Here is a 21,729-nt window from a genome sequence, read left to right as displayed (position 1 = left end):
GCTTGACGTCCACTCCAAATCCTCTGGATCACGTTTTTTCCAAAAATCACGCTCCCGAAGGTTTCATTCGGTTTGGACTCCGTTTGATATTCTTTTTCTGCGAAACACTGAAATATGCAAAAAAACAACAATTTGGGCTAGGCCTCCAGTTAATAGGTTAGTCCCAAAAATAATATTAAAAAGTGTATAAATAAGCCCATTAAACATCCAAAACAGAATATATAATAGCATGGAACAATAAAAAATTATAGATACGTTGGAGACGTATCAAGCATCCCCAAGCTTAATTCCTGCTCGTCCTCGAGTAGGTAAATGATAAAAACAGAATTTTTGATGTGGAATGCTACCTGGCATATTCTTAAGTAATTCTTCTTATTGTGGCATGAATATTCAGATCCGAAAGATTCAAGACAAAAGTTTAATATTGACATAAAAATAATAATACTTCAAGCATACTAACTAAGCAATTATGTCTTCTCAAAATAACATGGCCAAAGAAAGTTATCCCTACAAAATCATATAGTCTGGCTATGCTCTATCTTCACCACACAAAATATTTAAATCATGCACAACCCGATGACAAGCCAAGCAATTGTTTCATACTTTTGATGTTCTCAAACTTTTTCAATTTCACGCAATACATGAGCGTGAGCCATGGATATAGCACTATAGGTGGAATAGAATGGTGGTTGTGGAGAAGACAAAAAGGAGAAGATAGTCTCACATCAACTAGGCGTATCAACGGGCTATGGAGATGCCCATCAATAGATATGAATGTGAGTGAGTAGGGATTGCCATGCAACGGATGCACTACAGCTATAAGTGTATGAAAGCTCAACAAAAGAAACTAAGTGGGTGTGCATCCAACTTGCTTGCTCACGAAGACCTAGGACAATTTGAGGAAGACCATCATTGGAATATACAAGCCAAGTTCCATAATGTAAAATTCCCACTAGTTTAAGAAAGTGACAACATATGAGACTCTCTATCATGAAGATCATGGTGCTACTTTGAAGCACAAGTGTGGAAAAAGGATAGTAACATTGTCCCTTCTCTCTTTTTCTCTCATTTTTTTATTTGGGCCTTCTTTCTTTTTTTCCTTTGGCCTCTTTTCTCTCTTTTTTTCGTCCAGGGTCTCATCCCGACTTGTGGGGGAATCATAGTCTCCATCATCCTTTCCTCAATGGGACAATGCTCTAATAGTGATGATCATCACACTTCTTTTTACTTACAACTCAAGAATTACAACTCAGTACTTAGAACAAAATATGACTCTATGTGAATGCCTTCGGCGGTGTACCAGGGATATGCAATGAATCAAGAGTGACATGTATGAAAAAATATGAAAGGTGGCTTTGCCACAAATACAATGTCAACTACATGATCATGCAAGGCAATATGACAATGATGAAGCGTGTCATAACAAACGGAATGGTGGAAAGTTGCATGGCAATATATCTCAGAATGGCTATGGAAATGCCATAATAGGTAGGTATGGTGGCTGTTTTGAGGAAGGTATATGGTGGGTGTATGATACGGGCGAAAGTGCGCGGTAATAGAGAGGCTAGCAAATGTGGAAGGGTGAGGGTGCGTATAATCCATGGACTCAACATTAGTCATAAAGAACTCACATACTTATTGCAAAAATCTATTAGTTATGAAACAAAGTACTACGCGCATGCTCCTAGGGGGATAGATTGGTAGGAAAAGACCATCGCTCGTCCCTGACCGCCACTCATAAGGAAGACAATCAATAAATAAATCATGCTACGACTTCATCACATAACGGTTCACCATACGTGCATGCTACGGGAATCACAAACTTCAGCACAAGTATTTCTCAAATTCACAACTACTCAACTAGCATGACTCTAATATCACCATCTCCATATCTCAAAACAATTATCAAGTATCAAACTTCTCATAGTATTCAATGCACTTATATGAAAGTTTTTATTATTCCTAAAAGAAAATTACCATGTTGTTCTAAAGGACTCTCAAAATAATATAAGTGAAGCATGATAGATCAATTATTTCTATAAAATAAAACCACCACCGTGCTCTAAAAGATATAAGTGAAGCACTAGGGCAAAAACTATATAGCTCAAAAGATATAAGTGAAGCACATAGAGTATTCTAATAAATTCCGATTCATGTGTGCCTCTCTCAAAAGCTGTTTACAGCAAGGATGATTGTGGTAAAATAAAAATCAAAGACTCAAATCATACAAGACGCTCCAAGCAAAACACATATCATGTGGTGAATAAAAATTATAGCTCCAAGTAAAGTTACCGATGAACGAAGACAAAGAGGGGATGCCTTCCGGGGCATCCCCAAGCTTAGGCTTTTTGGTGTCCTTGGATTTTACCTTGGGGTGCCTTGGGCATCCCCAAGCTTAGGCTCTTGCCACTCCTTGTTCCATAATCCATCAAATCTTTACCCAAAACTTGAAAACTTCACAACACAAAACTTAACAGAAAATCTCGTGAGCTCCGTTAGCGAAAGAAAACAAAACACCACTTCAAGGTACTGTAATGAACTCATTCTTTATTTATATTGGTGTTAAACCTACTGTATTCCAACTTCTCTATGGTTTATAAACTCCATTACTAGCCATAGATTCATCAAAATAAGCAAACAACATACGAAAACAGAATTTGTCAAAAACAGAACAGTCTGTAGTAATCTGTATCTAACGCATACTTCTGGAACCCCAAAAATTCTAAAATAAATTTCTGGACGTGAGAATTTATCTATTAATCATCTGCAAAAAGAATTAACTAAATATCACTCTCCAAATAAAAATGACAGCAATTCTCGTGAGCGCTAAAGTTTCTGTTTTTTACAGCAAGATCAAAAGACTTTCCCCAAGTCTTCCCAACGGTTCTACTTGGCACAAACACTAATTAAACACAAAAAACACAACCAAAACAGAGGCTAGATAATTATTTATTACTAAACAGGAACAAAAAGCAAGGAATAAAATAAAATTGGGTTGCCTCCCAACAAGCGCTATCGTTTAACGCCCCTAGCTAGGCATAACAAGCGAGGAATAGATCTAGGTATTGCCATCTTTGGTAGGCAATCCATAAGTGGATCTCATAATAGATTCATATGGTAATTTAATTTTCTTTCTAGGAAAGTGTTCCATGCCTTCTTAATGGAAATTGGAATCTAATATTCCCTTCCTTCATATCAATAATTGCACCAATCGTTCTAAGGAAAGGTCTACTAAGAATAATAGGACATGAAGGATTGCAATCTATATCAAGAACAATGAAATCTATAGGCACATAATTCCTATTTTCAACAATAATAACATCATTATTTTTTTCCATATGTTTCTTAATAGTGGAATCCGCAAGGTGCAAGTTTAAAGAGTATTCATCAAATTCACGAAAACCTAGCAAATCACACAAAGTTTTTGGGATCGTGGAAACACTAGCACCCAAATCACACAAAGCATAGAATTCATGATCTTTAATTTTTATTTTAATTGTTGGTTCTCACTCATCATAAAGTTTTCTAGGGATAGAAACTTTCAACTCAAGTTTTTCTTCATAACATTGCATCAAAGCATCAACGATATGTTTAGTAAAAGCTTTATTTTGACTATAAGCATGAGGATGATTTAGCACGGATTGGAACAAGGAAATACAATATATCAAAGAGAAATTATCATAATTAAATTCCTTGAAATCCAAGATAGTGGGTTCATTGCTATTTAAAGTTTTTAACCTCTTCAATCCCACTTTTACCAATTTTTGCGTCAAGATCTAAAAACTCTGAATTTTTGGGACGCCTTCTAACTAAAGTTGACTCATCTCCAGTCCCATCATTATCAAGATTCATATTGCAAAACAAGGATTTAATGGGGACACATCAATCACTTTTAGATCTTCATCTTTATTATCATGAAACTAGAAGTGCACGCTTTCACAAAGCAATCTTCCTTAGCACGCATCCTAGCGGTTCTTTGTTTGCACTCATCAATGGAAATTCTCATGGATTTGAGAGACTCATTGATATCATGATTAGGTGGAATAGATCTAAGTTTCAAAGAATCAACATCAAGAGAAATTCTATCCATGTTCCTAGCCAACTCATCAATCTTAAGCAATTTTTCTTCAATCAAAGCATTAAAACTCTTTTGCAAACTAATAAATTCTTTAATACTAGATTCAAAATCAGAGGGCATCTTATTATAAATTCCATAAGAATTGTTGTAGGAATTACCATAATTATTAGAGGAATTACTAGGAAATGACCTAGAATTAAAATTACCTCTATATGTGTTGTTACCAAAATTGTTCCGACCAACAAAATTCACATGCATAGATTCATTATTATTCTCAATCAAAGTAGACAAAGGCGTATCATTAGGATCAGTAGCAGCACTCTTATTAGCAAAAATTTCATAAGTTCATCCATCTTTCACTCAAAACATTAATCTCTTCAATCGCATGAACTTTTTAACTAGTAGATCTTTCGATGTGCCATTGAGAATAATTAACCATAATATTATCTAGGAGTTTAGTGGCTTCTCCTAAAGTGATTTCCATAAAAGTGCCTCCCGCAGCCGAATCTAAAAGATTTCTAGAAGAAAATTCAATCCGGCATAAAAATTTGTATAATCATCCATAAATTCAATCCATGTGTAGGGAAAGTACATATCATCAATTTTATCCTCTCCCAAGATTGTGCAACATGCTCATGATCAAGTTGCTTAAAATTCATAATATCGTTTCTAAGAGAGATGATCTTAGCGGAGGAAAATACTTAGAGATAAAAGCATCTTTGCACTTATTCCATGAATCAATACTATTTTAGGCAAAGACGAAAACCAAGCTTTAGCATGATCTCTAAGCAAAAAGGAAATAGCTTCAAGTTTAACAATATCATTATCCACATCTTTCTTCTTTTGCATATCACACAAATCAACAAAGCTATTTAGATGGGTAGCGGCCTCTTCACTAGGAAGGCCAGAAAACGGATCTTTCATGACAAGATTCAGCAAAGCAGTATTAATTTCACAAGATTCAACATCGGTAAGAGGAGCAATCGGAGTGCTAATAAAATCATTATTGTTGGTATTGGTAAAGTCACACAATTTAGTATTATCTTGAGCCATCGTGACAAGCAAGCAAACCAACACACAAGCAAACAAAGCGAAGGGCAAAAGAGGAACATAAGAGAGGAGCGAAAGAGAGAGAGAGGGCGAATAAAACGGCAAGGGTGAAGTGGGGGAGAGGAAAATGAGAGGCAAATGGCAAATAATGTAATGCGAAGGGTAAGAGTTGTGATGGTACTTGGTATGTCTTGACTTGGCGTAGATCTCCCCGGCAACGGCGCCATAAATCCTTCTTGCTACCTCTTGAGCATGCGTCGGTTTTCCCTTGAAGAGGAAAGGGTGATGCAACAAAGCGGCGTAAGTATTTCCCTCGGTTTTTGAGAACCAAGGTATCAATACAGTAGGAGACCACGCGCGAGTCACCTCGTACCTACACAAACAAATAAGAACCTCGCAACCAACACGATAAAGGGGTTGTCAATCCCTTCACGGCCACTTGCAAGAGTGAGATCTGATAGAGATAATAATAAGATAAATATTTTTGGTATTTTTATGATATAGTTTGAAAGTAAAGATTGCAAAATAAAATAGATTGGAAACTTATATGATGGAGAATAGACCCGGGGCCATAGGTTTCACTAGTGGCTTCTCTCAAGATAGCATAAGTATTACGGTGGGTGAACAAATTACTGTCGAGCAATTGATAGAAAAGAGAATAATTATGAGAATATCTAGGTATGATCATGTATATAGGAATCACTTCTGTGACAAGTAGACCGACTCCTGCCTGCATCTACTACTATTACTCCACACATCGACCGCTATCCAGCATGCATCTAGAGTATTATGTTCATAAGAATATAGTAACACTTTAAGCAAGATGACATGATGTAGAGGGATAAACTCATGCAATATGATATAAACCCCATCATTTTATCCTCGATGGAAAGAATACAATACGTGTCATTTCCCCTACTGTCACTGGGATCGAGCACCGCAAGATTGAACCCAAAGCCAAGCACTTCTCCCATTGCAAGAAAGATCAATCTAGTAGGCCAAACCAAACTGATAATTCAAAGAGACTTGCAAAGATAACCAATGATACATAAAAGAATTCAGAGAAGATTCAAATATTGTTCATAGATAATCTTGATCATAAACCCACAATTCATCTGATCTCTACAAACACACCTCAAAATAAGATTACATCGAATAGATGTCCAAGAGATCGAGGAGAACTTTGTATTGAGATCCAAAGATAGAGAAGAAGCCATCTAGCTAATAAATGGACCCGTAGGTCTGAGGTAAATGACTCACACATCATCGGAGAGGATATGGTGTTGATGTAGAAGCCCTCCGTGATCAATGCCCCTCCAGCGGAGCACCGAAAAAGGCCCAAGATGGGATCTCATGGGTACAGAAGGTTGCGGCGGTGGAACTAGGTTTTTGTGGTGCCCTCTGATGTTTTCAGGGTACGTAGGTATATATAGGAGGAAGAAGTAGGTCGGTGGAGCCACGAGGGTCCCATGAGGGTGGAGGGCGCGCCCAAGGGGGTAGGCGCCCCCCTGCCTCGTGGCCTCCTCGTTGATTGCTTGACGTCCACTCCTAGTCCTCTGGATCATGTTTGTTCCAAAATTCACGCTCCTGAAGGTTTCATTGACTCCGTTTGATATTCCTTTTCTTCTAAACCCTAAAATAGGGAAAAAACAGCAATTCTGGGCTGGGCCTCCGGTTAATAGGTTAGTCCCAAAAATAATATAAAAGTGGATAATAAAGCCCAATAATGTCCAAAACAGTAGATAATATAGCATGGAGCAATCAAAAATTATAGATACGTTGGAGATGTATCAATAATCTCATCGGATGAACCACGATGTCGAGGATTCAATCAATCCCGTATATAATTCCCTTTGTCTATCGATATGATACTTGCCCGAGATTCGATCATCGGTATACCGATACCTTGTTCAATCTCGTTACGGCAAGTCTCTTTACTCGTTCCCGTAACACATCATCCCATGAACAACTCCTTGATCACATTGAGCTCATTATGATGATGTCCTACCGAGTGGGCCCAGAGATACCTCTCCGTCATACGGAGTGACTAATCCCAGTCTCGATTCATGCCAACCCAACAGATACTTTCGGGAATACCAATAGTGTACCTTTATAGCCACCAAGTTACGTTGTGACGTTTGGCACACCCAAAGTACCCTTACGGTATCCGGGGGTTGCACAATCTCATGGTCTAACGAAATGATACTCGACATTAGAAAAGCTTTAGCAGACGAACTACACGATCTTGTGCTATGCTTAGGATTGGGTCTTGTCCATCACATCATTATCCTAATGATGTGATCCCGTTATCAATGACATCCTATGTCCATGGTTAGGAAACCGTAACCATCTATTGATCAACGAGCTAGTCAACTAGAGGCTCACTAGGGACATGTTGTGGTCTATGTATTCACACATGTATTACGATTTTCGGATAACACAATTATAGCATGAACAATAGACAATTATCATGAACAAGGAAATATAATAATAACCATTTTATTATTGCCTCTAGGGCATATTTCCAACAGTTGAACGGGGCCCTGCTGGTGAGAGGAGATGATGGCTCTGAGGAGATTAAATTTAGGAAGGACTGATATCTGACGACAGTAGAGATTGAGGGGCGCGGTGTGCCATATAGGGCGCCACCGAGTTGAGGACTTGTGTGCGGCAGCAATCCTTGGTGGGGAGAAGCGAGATGATCTCCTCAAGCATGACGTCCAGGAGATCACTGATGTGGTCCACTTGAGATTCTACTGGTTCCTCAGATCCAGGTGTGTGTGTGGGGGGGGGGGGCTCGCCGCTTCTCCCCGTGCTGCCGGGTGGGGGATCTACAACCGGCGTCGCCGCTGGCGGGAGCCTGATCTTCTTGGCGCTGGGGCCAGCCGACTCCATTTTCCTTGTGGGCGTCGCGCCGAGCTCACAGGTTTGAGCAGAGTAGCCAGAGACGAGCCTAGTCGCAGTGCGAGTGGGGAAGGAGGGCTGGGGTTTTCTGTAGGAGTGGAAGAAGAGGAGCAGGCGTTTTCTGTACGAGTGAGGAAGAAGGTGAGCAGGGGTTTTCTAGACGAGTGAGGAAGATGGGGAGTGGGGGGAATTGGGGGGCGACGGAAGCGGGAGAGTCCAGCGAGCTGCAGTATAAGTCGAAGCGAGGAGGAAGGAGGGTTTTTTCTGGGATCACCCCCTCTTCAAGAAATAAGGGATTCTCCTCGCAAAGGACAAAAACAAATGGGCTTTAAGATGGATAGGCTTTTGTATCGGCCCATTCGGCTGCCCGTGTTTCATACTGGAGGGCCTTGTGCTAGAGGCAGCCCGAGACACTCTCTAGCTTATTGCCCATTCTAAAGAAAAAAATAGACGCCTCCAGCTTATGGCTACTCAACCTTTTTCAACTTGGCATCCACCAAATTAGAGGATGCGGTACTGGATGCAGACACTCACACTGGTCGCGTAGTGCGGCAAAGTGAGGTGTCAAATAACAGGCCTACAATATACTTACTAGATTTTGAAGGTTCACAGGCTAGTCAACATTCACATTAAACTAAGCTTCAGAAGATACGGTATGCATACTAACATTCAGAAGAACAAAAGTTCAACATGTTTATGAATCTCAATGATTCACCATACTATAACCAATATGAAGCTGTGAGAAGGTGTGGAAATAAAGAAAATCGGTCGATGCTTCTCTGAGCAAAGGGCCTCCCCGCGCACACATTAATTTCCTGGGCATGCTTGTTTCTTCTCAATGTTGCGAGCACTTTGAGCATGTTGGCAACTCCGCAGCTAACTAGCTGCCTCATCTTGCAATTGATGCTGACACATTTGCAGCAAACACATGAGGCAGTAGAGATGACTCAACATGAGTCCATATTGTGCAGTTCCCCTGAAATCATCTTCATTGTCCTGAATCTGAAAAGATAGGAAAACAATAGCTATACTTAAATGGTGTTGCAAAATAGTAGCACATATCAATAGCTCGGCATGACAAAACACGATCATCTGGACGAAGGGGATACTAACCTACCTGAGGAAGATTATATATAATTTCATAAGTCCTTGGTTGATTTCCACCTTCGGCTGCACTGCTTGTTTGCTCCTCCACACATGACAAGATTGTTCCGCACTGCAATCAGCAAGTCAACGTATGAATGAGCTTATTTCATCTTGCGATGGTCATTGTACCTAGTTACGAATGTAGGAATACTTGGAGGACCATGAGGTAGCTGACAACAGGTAGATGCAGCCTTATAAATTTTGTGTGGTGCTACCAAAATTGAGGTTTGTATCCCTTCCCGTTATGAGAATTCTTCTTGAAGTTGGTAGAATGTGACGGCTTGTTCTTTGCATCAAACTTGCCTTTTCCCTGAGATTTGTTCTTGTTGTTTTGGGGTTGGTTGGGCTAGAAGTTCTTCTCATGTAGCATGTGGGCACTAGAAGCTCCCTCAGCGACCCGAGCACGTGTGTCTTTTCCTCTTGCCTTCTCTTCAAAATCAAGAGTGCTAATGAGATCCGAACCGGAAAACTCATGTCTCTTGTTTTCCAGAGAAGTAGCAAAATTGTTCCACGAAGGTGGAAGCTTGGCAATGATGGTCCCAACAAGAAATTTTTTCGACAACACACACTTAAAGTACTCAAGTTCCTTAGTTAGTGATTGTATCTCATGAGTCTGCTGAACAACAGAGCGCTCATCAGTCATCTTGTAGTCACATAATTGCTCCATGACGTACAACTTGTTGCCAGCACCCGAGGCCCCAAACATGGCCTCGAGCGCAGCCCACATGTCTTTGCCGCTATCAAACGACGTATATGAATCCACAATGCAATCGTCAAGAACACTCAGCAGGGCGGCTTTGAAGAGGGTATCCATGTTCTCAAAAGCTTCTTGCCGTGTAGGATTAAGATCACCCTCAGGCTTACCCTTAGTGGCAACATAGCAGTACATGATCTGAAACCAGTATACTGCTCTTGTGTGCCACCTTTTATATTGCACCCTCTTAAAAGTAGGTGGCTTCAAAAGCGCAACAAAACCACTCAGAGTAAATTGACTATAATCAGATTTTTGGATTGGATTGTTGAATATATGAGCAATTTACTATGAGATTTAATCAAAATCAATAGTAAATAGATCATGACGACAATTGCAAAGATCAAAGTAATGATGCAGACTAAACCAGGAGGACAGAATCACATACTGTACAGCAGGAGCAGAACCGCTATGGTTGATTTCGTCACTCATGTCGTTGATGAAGAGGTTACCAAGGTCGGGGAAGAAGGCCATCATTGAGGAAGTCGTCGCTGGCAGCAGTCAACGGAGTGTGCTCCCCCAAAACCTGATCACCCCTCTCTCGTACAGCATCACGAAAGGTGGGGTTTGAAGGATTGTTGTCCCTTCTTGCGATGCACGCCAGAAGGAGGGATGGAGAAGAATTGCGTGGCAGCGCTAAGATCTAGAACAATGCAAACCCATATGACACAGCGGCGGCTAGGGTAGAGCCTATCAGGTCGGTCGTGCGAGTAAGACCAAGTATAATAGTACTCCCTCTGTCTCGGTTTACAGGGCATGCACGTCATTCTAGGTTGAGAATTTAACTAGCTATATATGTATTATATGTGATGAAAAATATATGTTTAGAAACTACATCCGCTTAAGAATCCAATGATATACTTTTGGTGACATATAACTCATATTTAGTTAGTCAAATGGATGATCTGGATGTTGGGGAACGTAGTAATTTCAAAAAAAATCCTACGCACATGCAAGATCCATCTAGGTGATGCATATCAACGAGAGGGGAGAGTGTTGTCCACGTACCCTCGTAGACCATACGCAGAAGCGTTATGAAAACGCGGTTGATGTAGTCGTATGTCTTCATGATCCGACCGATCCTAGCACCAAAGGTACGACACCTCCATGATCTGCACACATTCAGCTCAGTGACGTCCCACGAACTCTAGATCCAGCTGAGGTCGAGGGAGAGTTTCGTCAGCACGACGGCGCGATGACGGTGATGATGAAGTTACCAACGCATGGCTTTGCCTAAGCTCTACAACAATATGACCGAGGTGAAAATCTATGGAGGGGGCACCGCACACAGCTAAACAATCAACTTATGTGTCTATGGGGTGCCCCCTCCCCCATATATAAAGGAGTGGAGGAGGGGAGGGTCGGCTGATATGTCCCCAACGTATCTATAATTTTTGATTGTCCATGCTATGTTATCTACTGTTTTGGGAAACATTGGGCTTTATTATCCACTTTTATATTATTTTTGGGACTAACCTATTAACCGGAGGCCCAACCCAGAATTGCTGTTTTTTGCCTATTTCAGTGTTTCGAAGAAAAGGAATATCAAACGGAGTCGAAACGGAATGAAATCAACTAGAGAAGTTATTTTTGGAAGGAAAGCTACCGGAAAAGCTTGGAGTGCACGTCAGGAAAGAAGGGAGGTGCCCATGAGGGTGGGGGCGCGCCCCCCTGCCTCGTGGGCCCCCCTTTGGTCCACCGACGTGCTTCTTTCACCCATATGTACCTACGTATCCTAAAACTTCCAGAACAGATGATAGATCGGGAGTTTCGCCGCCAGAAGCCTCCGTAGCGACCGAAAGCCAATCTATACCCATTCCGGCACCCTGCCGGAGGGGGCAATCTCTCTCCGGTGGCCATCTTCATCATCCCGGTGCTCTCCATGACGAGGAGGGAGTAGTTCTCCCTCGGGGCTGAGGGTATGTACCAGTTGCTATGTGTTTGATCTCTCTCTCCTGTTCTTGAGGTGATACGATCTTGATGTATCGCGAGCTTTGCTATTATAGTTGGATCCTATGATGTTTCTTCCCCCCCTCCACTCTCTTGTAATGAATCAAGTTTCCCCTTTGAAGTTATATTATCGGATTGAGTCTTTAAAGATTTGAGAACACTTGATGTATGTCTTGCCGTGGATATCTGTGGTGACAATGGGATATCACGTGATTCACTTGATGTATGTTTTGGTGATCAACTTGCGGGTTCCGCCCATGAACCTATGCATAGGGGTTGGCACACGTTTTCGTCATGATTCTCCGGTAGAAACTTTGGGGCACTCTTTGAGGTTCTATGTGTTGGTTGAATAGATGAATCTGAGATTGTGTGACGCATATCGTATAATCATACCCACGGATACTTGAGGTGACATTGGAGTATCTAGGTGACATTACGGTTTTGGTTGACGTGTGTCTTAAGGTGTTATTCTAGTACGGACTCTAGGGCTGTTTGTGACACTTATAGGAATATCCCAACGGATTGATTGGAAAGAATAACTTTGAGGTGGTTTCGTACCCTACCATAATCTCTTCGTTCGTTCTCCGCTATTAGTTACTTTGGAGTGACTCTTTGTTGCATGTTGAGGGATAGTTATTTGCACTAGTGAAAGTATGAACCCTAGGCCTTGTTTACTAGCATTGCAATACCGTTTACGATCACTTTTATCATTAGTTACCTTGCTGTTTTTATATTTTTAGATTACAAAAACTATTATCTACTATCCATATACCACTTTTATCACCATCTCTTCGCCGAACTAGTGCACCTATACAATTTACCATTGTATTGGGTGTGTTGGGGACACAAGAGACTCTTTGTTATTTGGTTGCAGGGTTGCTTGAGAGAGACCATCTTCATCCTACGCCTCCTACGGATTGATAAACCTTAGGTCATACACTTGAGGGAAATTTTCTACTGTCCTACAAACCTCTGCACTTGGAGGCCCAACAACGTCTACAAGAAGAAGGTTGTGTAGTAGACATCAAGATCTTTTCTGGCGCCGTTGCCAGGGAGTTTAGCGCTTGAAGGTATATCTTTAGATATTGCAATCTAGTCTTTTAGTTTCTTGTTTTATCACTAGTTTAGTTTACAAAAGAAAACTATAAAAAAATGGAATTGAGTTTGTCTCATATGCTTCACCTTTTTTATATCTTTCGTGAGTATGATGGAAAGGATAATTGTGCTCAAGTGCTAGAAGAAGAAATCTATAAAATGTTTGGCACTAAATATTTGAATGATGAGCATGATTTCAATGTTGTTAGTATGAATTCCTTGAATATCCATGATGCTAATGAGATGCAAAGCCACAAGCTTGGGGAAGCTATGTTTGATGAAGATGATATATTTTGTCCCCCAAGCTTTGATGAGCAAATGTACTATGATGAAAGCATGCCTCCTATCTATGATGATTATTGTGATGACACATATGCTTTAAAGAATAATGATAACCATGAAACTTGTCATCTTGATCTTAAATTTCAATCACATGATAATTATTTTGTTGAGTTTGCTCCCACTATTATTCATGAGAAGAATTTTGCTTGTGTGGAGAGTAATAAAATTTCTATGCTTGTAGATCGTGAAAAGAATGCTTTAGGTGCTGGTTATATTGTTGAATTCATTCATGATTCTACTGAAAATTATTATGAGGGAGGAACATATGCTTGTAGAAATAGCAATAATACCAAGTTTCCTCTCTATGTGCTTAAAGTTTTGAAGTTATGCTTGTTTTGCCTTCCTATGCTAGTTGATTATTGTTCCCATAAGTTGTTTTCTCACAAAATCCCTATGCATAGGAAGTATGTTAGACTTAAATGTGTTAGTCATATTCTTCACGATGCTCTTTTTATGTTACAATTCTTATCCTTTATGTGAGCATCATTGAAATCATCATGCCTAGCTAGGGGCATTAAACGACAACGCTTGTTGGGAGGCAACCCGATTTTATTTTTATTCCTTGCTTTTTGCTCCTGTTTAGTAATAAATAATTCATCTAGCCTCTGTTTATATGTGGTTTTATTGTTTTAATTAGTGTTTGTGCCTAGTAGAACCTTTGGGAAGACTTGGGGAAAGTCTTTGCGATCATGCTGTAGAAAACAGAAACTTTAGCGCTCACGAGAATTGCTTCCATGTTTATTTTGAAAGTGCTATTTAGTTAATTATTTTTGCAGATGATTAATAGATAAATTCTTCAGGTCCAGCAATTTATTTGAGAATTTTATGAGTTCCATAAGTATACGTTTGATCCAGATTACTACAAACTGTTCTGTTTTTGACAGATTCTGTTTTTCATGTGTTGTTTACTTATTTTGATGAATCTATGGCTAGTAAAATAGTTTATAAAACATAGAGAAGTTGGAATAAAGTAGGTTTAACACCAATATAAATAAATAATGATTTCATTACAGTACCTTGAAGTGGTGATTTATTTTCTAATACTAACGGAGCTTACGAGTTTTCTGTTAAGTTTTGTGTTGTGAAGTTTTCAAGTTTTGGGTAAGGATTCGATGGACTATGGAATAAGGAGTGGCAAGATCCTAAGATTGGGGATGCCCAAGGCACCCCAAGGTAATATTCAAGGATATCCAAGAGCCTAAGCTTGGGGATGCCCTGGAAGGCATTCCCTCTTTCGTCTTCGTTCATCGGTAACTTTACTTGGAGCTATATTTTTATTCACCACATGATATGTGTTTTTCTTGGAGCGTCAATTTATTTTGTTAGGATTTGCTTGATGTTATTTAGAACAATGTTTTTCATCTTTTATTTCAATAAAAGTGGCATTGATAGCCTTCACTATGCCTATTTTACAAGTCTTCATGTTGCTGTTTGAAAACAGAAAGTTTACCGCTGTTGCAATAATTCCCTAGAAAAGTCAGAATGTGATAAAATGTTGAAACCTTTTTCATATTAAGCTCTGATAAATCTACTACAGTGGGAATTTTCTTTCATAATTTTTGGATCTAGGGAAGTATGGATGTTGCTGCATTATTTAGAGACTGTCCTGTTTAGGCAGATTGCTGTTATGTTTGCATATGTTTGCTTCTTTAATGATTCTATTTGAGGATAGGACCATTAAATGTGCAGAGGCATTTAGTATGCAATGTTGAATAATAATTTTAGTGATTTTCTACAGTAGAGTATGATAAGTTTTGGCAATGGTTTATACTAACTTATCTCAGGAGTCCTTGTTGAGTTTTGTGTGGATGAAGCTTTTGAGATTTAGGGAGACCGTGATATGAGAGGAATTAAGGATACACAAAAGCTCAAGCTTGGGGATGCCCAAGGCATCCCAAGATAATATTTCAAGAAGTCTCAAGCATCTAAGCTTGGGGATGCCCCGGCTGGCATCCCACCTTTCTTCTTCAACAACTATCGGTTAGTTTCGGTTGATCCTAAGTTTTTGCTTCTTCACATGATGTTTGCTATTCTTAGATGTCATTTTATTTTGCTTTGCTTGCTGTTTGAATAAAATACCAAGATATGAAATTATTAAATGTTAGAGAGTCTTCACATAGTTGTATAATCTTTCGGAGTAGTTTGTCGTTTGCTCTAGTGCTTCACTTATATCTTTTTAGAGCACGGTGGTGGTATTATAGAAATAGATGAACTCTCATGCTTCACTTATATCATTTTGAGAGTTTTAAATAGCATGGTAATTTGCTTAAAATCCTAATATGCTAGGTATACAAGATTAGTAAAAACTTTCATATAGAGTATTGAATACTAAGAGAAGTTTGATGCTTGATGATTGTTTTGAGATATGGAGGTAACAATATCAAAGTCGTGCTAGTTGAGTAGTTGTGAATTTGAGAAATGCTTGTGTTGAAGTTTGCAAGTCCCGTAGCATGCACGTATGGTAAACATTGTGTAACAAATTTGAAACATGAGGTGTTATTTGATTGTCCTCCTTATGAGTGGCGGTCGGGGACGAGCGATGGTCTTTTCCTACCAATCTATCCCCCTAGGAGCATGCGCGTAGTGCTGAGGTTTTTGATGACTTGTAGATTTTTACAATAAGTATGTGAGTTCTTTATGACTAATGTTGAGTCCATCGATTATACACACTCTCACCCTTCCATCATTGCTAGCCTCTTCAGTACCGTGCATTGCCCTTTCTCACGTTGAGAGTTGGCGCAAACTTCGCCGGTGCATCCAAACCCCGTGATAGGATACGCTCTTTGACACATAAACCTCCTTATATCTTCCTCAAAACAGCCACCATACCTACCTATTATGGCATTTCCATAGCCATTCTGAGATATATTTCCATGCAACTTTCCACCATTCCGTTTATTATGACACCCATCATCATTGTCATATTGCTTTGCACGATCATGTAGTTGACATCGTATTTGTGGCAAAGCCACCGTCCATAATTTTTCATACATGTCACTCTTGGTCCATTGCATATCCTGGTACACCGCCGGAGGCATTCATATAGAGTGATCTTTGTTCTAGTATCGAGTTGTAATCATTGAGTTGTAAATAAATAGAAGTGTGATGATCATCATTATTAGAGCATTGTCCCAAGTGAGGAATAAAAAAAGAGAAAGGCCATAAAAAAGAAAAGGCCCAAAAAAGAGAAAGGCCATAAAAAAAGAGAAGGCCCAAAAAAATGAGAGAAAAAGAGAGAAGGGACAATTTTACTATCCTTTTACCACACTTGTGCTTCAAAGTAGCACCATGATCTTCATAGTAGAGAGTCTCTCATGTTATCACTTTCATATACTAGTGGGAATTTTTCATTATAGAACTTGGCTTGTATATTCCAACAATGGGCCTCCTCAAGTGCCCTAGGTCTTCGTGAGCAAGCAAGTTGGATGCACACCCACTTAGTTTCTTTTGTTGAGCTTTCATACATTTATAGCTCTAGTGCATCCGTTGCATGGCAATCCCTACTCCTTGCATTAACATCAATTGGTGGGCATCTCCATAGCCCATTGATTAGCCTCGTTGATGTGAGACTTTCTCCTTTTTGTCTTCTCCACATAACCCCCATCATCATATTCTATTCCACCCATAGTGCTATATCCATGGCTCGCGCTCATGTATTGCGTGAAAGTTTATAGGTTTGAGATTACTAAAGTATGAAACAATTGCTTGGCTTGTCATCGGGGTTGTGCATGATGAGAGCATTCTTGTGTGACGAAAATGAAACATGACTAAACTATATGATTTTGTAGGGATGAACTTTCTTTGGCCATGTTATTTTCAGAAGACATAATTGCTTAGTTAGTATGCTTGAAGTATTATCATTTTTATGTCAATATGAACTTTTGTCTTGAATCTTTCAGATCTGAATATTCATACCACAATTAAGAAGAATCACATTGAAATTATGCCAAGTAGCACTCCGCATCAAAAATTCTGTTTTTATCATTTACCTACTCGAGGACGAGTAGGAATTAAGCTTGGGGATGCTTGATACGTCTCCAACGTATCTATAATTTTTGATTGCTCCATGCTATGTTATCTACTGTTTTGGGAAATATTGGGCTTTATTATCCACTTTTATACTCTTTTTGGGACTAACTATTAACCGGAGGCCCAGCCCATAATTGCTGTTTTTTTGCCTATTTCAGTGTTTCGAAGAAAAGGAATATCAAATGGAGTTGAAACGGAACGAAATCAACTAGAGAAGTTATTTTTGGAAGGAAAGCTACCGGAAAAGCTTGGAGTGCACGTCAGGAAAGAAGGGAGGTGCCCACGAGGGTGGGGGGGGGACCCTGCCTCATGGCCCCCCTTCGGTCCACCGACGTGCTTCTTTCACCCATATATACCTACGTATCCTAAAACTTCAAGAACAAACGATATATCGGGAGTTCCGCTGCCAGAAGCCTCCGTAGCCGCCGAAAGCCAATCTAGACCCGTTCCGGCACCCTGCCGGAGGGGGAAATCTCTCCCCGGTGTCCATCTTCATCATCCCGGTGCTCTCCATGACAAGGAGGGAGTAGTTCTCCATCGGGGCTGAGGGTATGTACCAGTAGCTGTGTTTGATCTCTCTCTCTCTCTCGTGTTCTTGAGGTGATACAATCTTGATGTATCGCGAGCTTTGCTATTATAGTTGGATCCTATGATGTTTCTTCCCCCCTCCACTCTCTTGTAATGAATCGAGTTTCCCCTTTGAAGTTATATTATCGGATTGAGTCTTTAAAGATTTGAGAACACTTGATGTATGTCTTGCCATGGATATCTGTGGTGACAATGGGATATCACGTGATTCACTTGATGTATGTTTTGGTGATCAACTTGCGGGTTCCGCCCATGAACCTATGCATAGGGGTTGGCACACGTTTTCGTCATGATTCTCCGGTAGAAACTTTGGGGCACTCTTTGAGGTTCTATGTGTTGGTTGAATAGATGAATCTGAGATTGTGTGACGCATATCGTATAATCATACCCACGGATACTTGAGGTGACATTGGAGTATCTAGGTGACATTAGGATTTTGGTTGACGTGTGTCTTAAGGTGTTATTCTAGTATGAACTCTAGGGATGTTTGTGACACTTATAGGAATAGCCCAACAGATTGATTGGCAATAATAACTTTGAGGTGGTTTCGTACCCTACCATAATCTCTTTGTTCGTTCTCCGCTATTAGTGACTTTGGAGTGACTCTTTGTTGCATGTTGAGGGATAGTTATTGTTGAGAGGACTTGCACTAGTGAAAGTATGAACCCTAGGCCTTGTTTACTAGCATTGCAATACCGTTTACGCTCACTTTTATCATTAGTTACCTTGCTATTTATATATTTTCAGATTACAAAAACTATTATCTACTACCCATATACCACTTGTATCACCATATCTTCGCCGAACTAGTGCACCTATACAATTTACCATTGTATTGGGTGTGTTGGGGACACAAGAGACTCTTTGTTATTTGGTTGCAGGGTTGCTTGAGAGAGACCATATTCATCCTACGCCTCCTACGGATTGATAAACCTTAGGTCATCCACTTGAGGGAAATTTGCTACTGTCCTACAAACCTCTGCACTTGGAGGCCCAACAACGTCTATAAGAAGAAGGTTGTGTAGTAGACATCATCGACTCTCACATGGCGCGCCCAAGGGGGGAGTCCTACTCTCGGTTGGAGCAGGATTCCCCCTTCCCTTGTTGGAGTAGGACAGAAAGGGAGGGGGAGAGAGAGGGAAGGAAGGGGGGCAGGCCCCCACCCAATTCGGATTGGGCTTGGGGGGCGCGCCCTCTGATAGGTCTCCAACATATCTATAATTTTTGATTGTTCCATGCTATTATATTATCCGTTTTGGATGCTAATGGGCTTTATTTTACACTTTTTTATTATTTTTGGGACTAACCTACTAACCCAAGGCCTAGTGCAAATTGATGTTTTTTGCCTATTTCAGTGTTTCGCAGAAAAGGAATATCAAACAAAATGAAACCTTCGGGAGAGTTATTTTTGGAACAAACGTGATCCAGAGGACTTGGAGTAGACGTCAAGCAACCAACGAGGATGCCACAAGGTAGGGGGCGCGCCTACCCCCCTAGGCGCGCCCTCCACCCTCGTGGGCCCCTCGTGGCTCCACCAACCTACTTCTTCCTCCTATATATATATATCCATATATCCCGAAAACATCCAAGAGCACCACGAAACCCTATTTCCAAAGCCGCAAGCTTCTGTACCCAAGAGATCCCATCTTGGGGCCTTTTCCAGAGCTCCTCCGGAGGGGGCATCGATCACTGAGGGCCTCTACATCAACTCCATGGCCCCTACGATGATGTGTGAGTAGTTTACTTCAGACCTTCGGGTCCATAGCTATTAGCTAGATGGCTTATTATCTCTCGTTGGATCTCAATACAAAGTTCTCCTCGATCTTCTTGGAGATCTATTTGATGTAACTCTTTTTGCGGTGTGTTTGTCGAGATCCGATGAATTGTGGGTTTATGATCAAGTCTATCTATGAACAATATTTGATTCTTCTCTGAAATCTTTTATGTATGATTGGTTATCTTTGCAAGTCTCTTTGAATTATCAGTTTGGTTTGGCCTACTAGATTGATCTTTCTTGCAATGGGAGAAGTGCTTAGCTTTGGGTTCAATCTTGCGGTGCTCGATCCCAGTGACAGAAAGGGAAACGACACGTATTGTATTGTTGCCATCGAGGATAAAAGGATGGGGTTTATATCATATTGCTTGAGTTTATCCCTCTACATCATGTCATCTTACCTAATGTGTTACTCTGTTCTTATGAACTTAATACTCTAGATGCATGCTGGATAGCGGTCGATGTGTGGAGTAATAGTAGTAGATGCAGACAGAAGTCGGTCTACTTGTCACGGACGTGATGCCTATATACATGATCATGCCTAGATATTCTCATAATTATTCGCTTTTCTATCAATTGCTCGACAATAATTTGTTCACCCACTGTAATACTTATGCTATCTTGAGAGAAGCCACTAGTGAAACCTATGCCCCTGGGTCTATTCTCCATTATATTTATCTCCCGTTAACAAGCTATTTCTATTACCGTTTATTTTGCGATCTTTATTTTCCAATCTATATCGTAAATATACCAAAAATATTTATCTTATTATTATCATCTCTATCAGATCTCACTCTCGTAAGTGACCGTGTAGGGCTTGACAACCCCTTTATCGCGTTGGTTGCGAAGTTCTTATTTGTTTGTGTAGGTACGAGGGACTTCCGTGTGGTCTCCTACTGGATTGATACCTTGGTTCTAAAAAACTGAGGGAAATACTTACGCTACTTTGCTGCATCACCCTTTCCTCTTCAAGGGAAAACCAACGCAGTGCTCAAGAGGTAGCAAGAAGGATTTCTGGCGCCGTTGCCGGGGAGATCTACGCACAAGTCAAGACATACCAAGTACCCATCATAAACTCTTATCCCTCGCATTACATTATTTTCCATTTGCCTATCGTTTTCCTCTCCCCCATTTCACCCTTGCCGTTTTATTCACCCTTCTTCTGTTCGTCTTTTCGTTTGCTTTGATGTCTTACTTGGCTCGTTTGCTCGTTTGCTCGTTTGGTTGGAATAATTGTTTATTTATTGCTAAACAGAGAACCTGAGATCTATGGATCCTCATACGCTTGCTAATCTTTTTAAGAGATCCAATTATTATGAACCAATTGCTAGTGAGTTTTATGCACTAGATTATCTTTATGAAGTTTTGCTTGAAACTCGTGAATCTGAAAATTGCGATGAAGTACTTTATGAAGTGATTCACGATAGCTCCTTTAATGAAAAGCATGATTGCAATGATGATAGTATAAATTATATTAATGTCAATTGTGCTTATAATATGCAAAACCCTAAGCTTGAGGATGCTAGTTTTGCTATGTCTACTACTTGTTGCAATGATCATGATTGGGGTGATTCTTCTTTTGATCTTGAAAATTTATTTAAGCCCCATGATGAATATGAGATTGATTATAATGGTTTCAATAATATTGAAAGTGGGTTTGGAAGAGTGTCAACTTTAGATCCCACATATTTGGAGAATGTTCAACCTTATGAAGTTTTTGATAAAAGTGGGTTTGGAGAGGTCATGACATTAGTTAATGTTAATCCCACTATTTTGGAAGAGTGTCAACTTTGCATACACGTGGATCATGTTAAGAATATGTTTTGTGATAGCTATATTGTTGAATTTGATTATGATCTTACATGTAATTATTATGAGAGAGGAAAATATGGTGGTAGAAATTTTCATGTTACTAAATTACCTCTCGTTATGTTGAGATTGCTATTGTTTCTTTCCGCTTCCTTGCATATGCCAGTTTTTGCTTGTCTTGATAATTTGTTTTCCTATAAGATGCCTATGCAT

The sequence above is a fragment of the Triticum aestivum genome, chromosome 3A (assembly GCF_018294505.1).
Source record: "Triticum aestivum cultivar Chinese Spring chromosome 3A, IWGSC CS RefSeq v2.1, whole genome shotgun sequence".
NCBI classification, from domain to species: domain Eukaryota; kingdom Viridiplantae; phylum Streptophyta; class Magnoliopsida; order Poales; family Poaceae; genus Triticum; species Triticum aestivum.
Note: the sequence above shows the minus strand (reverse complement) of the source record.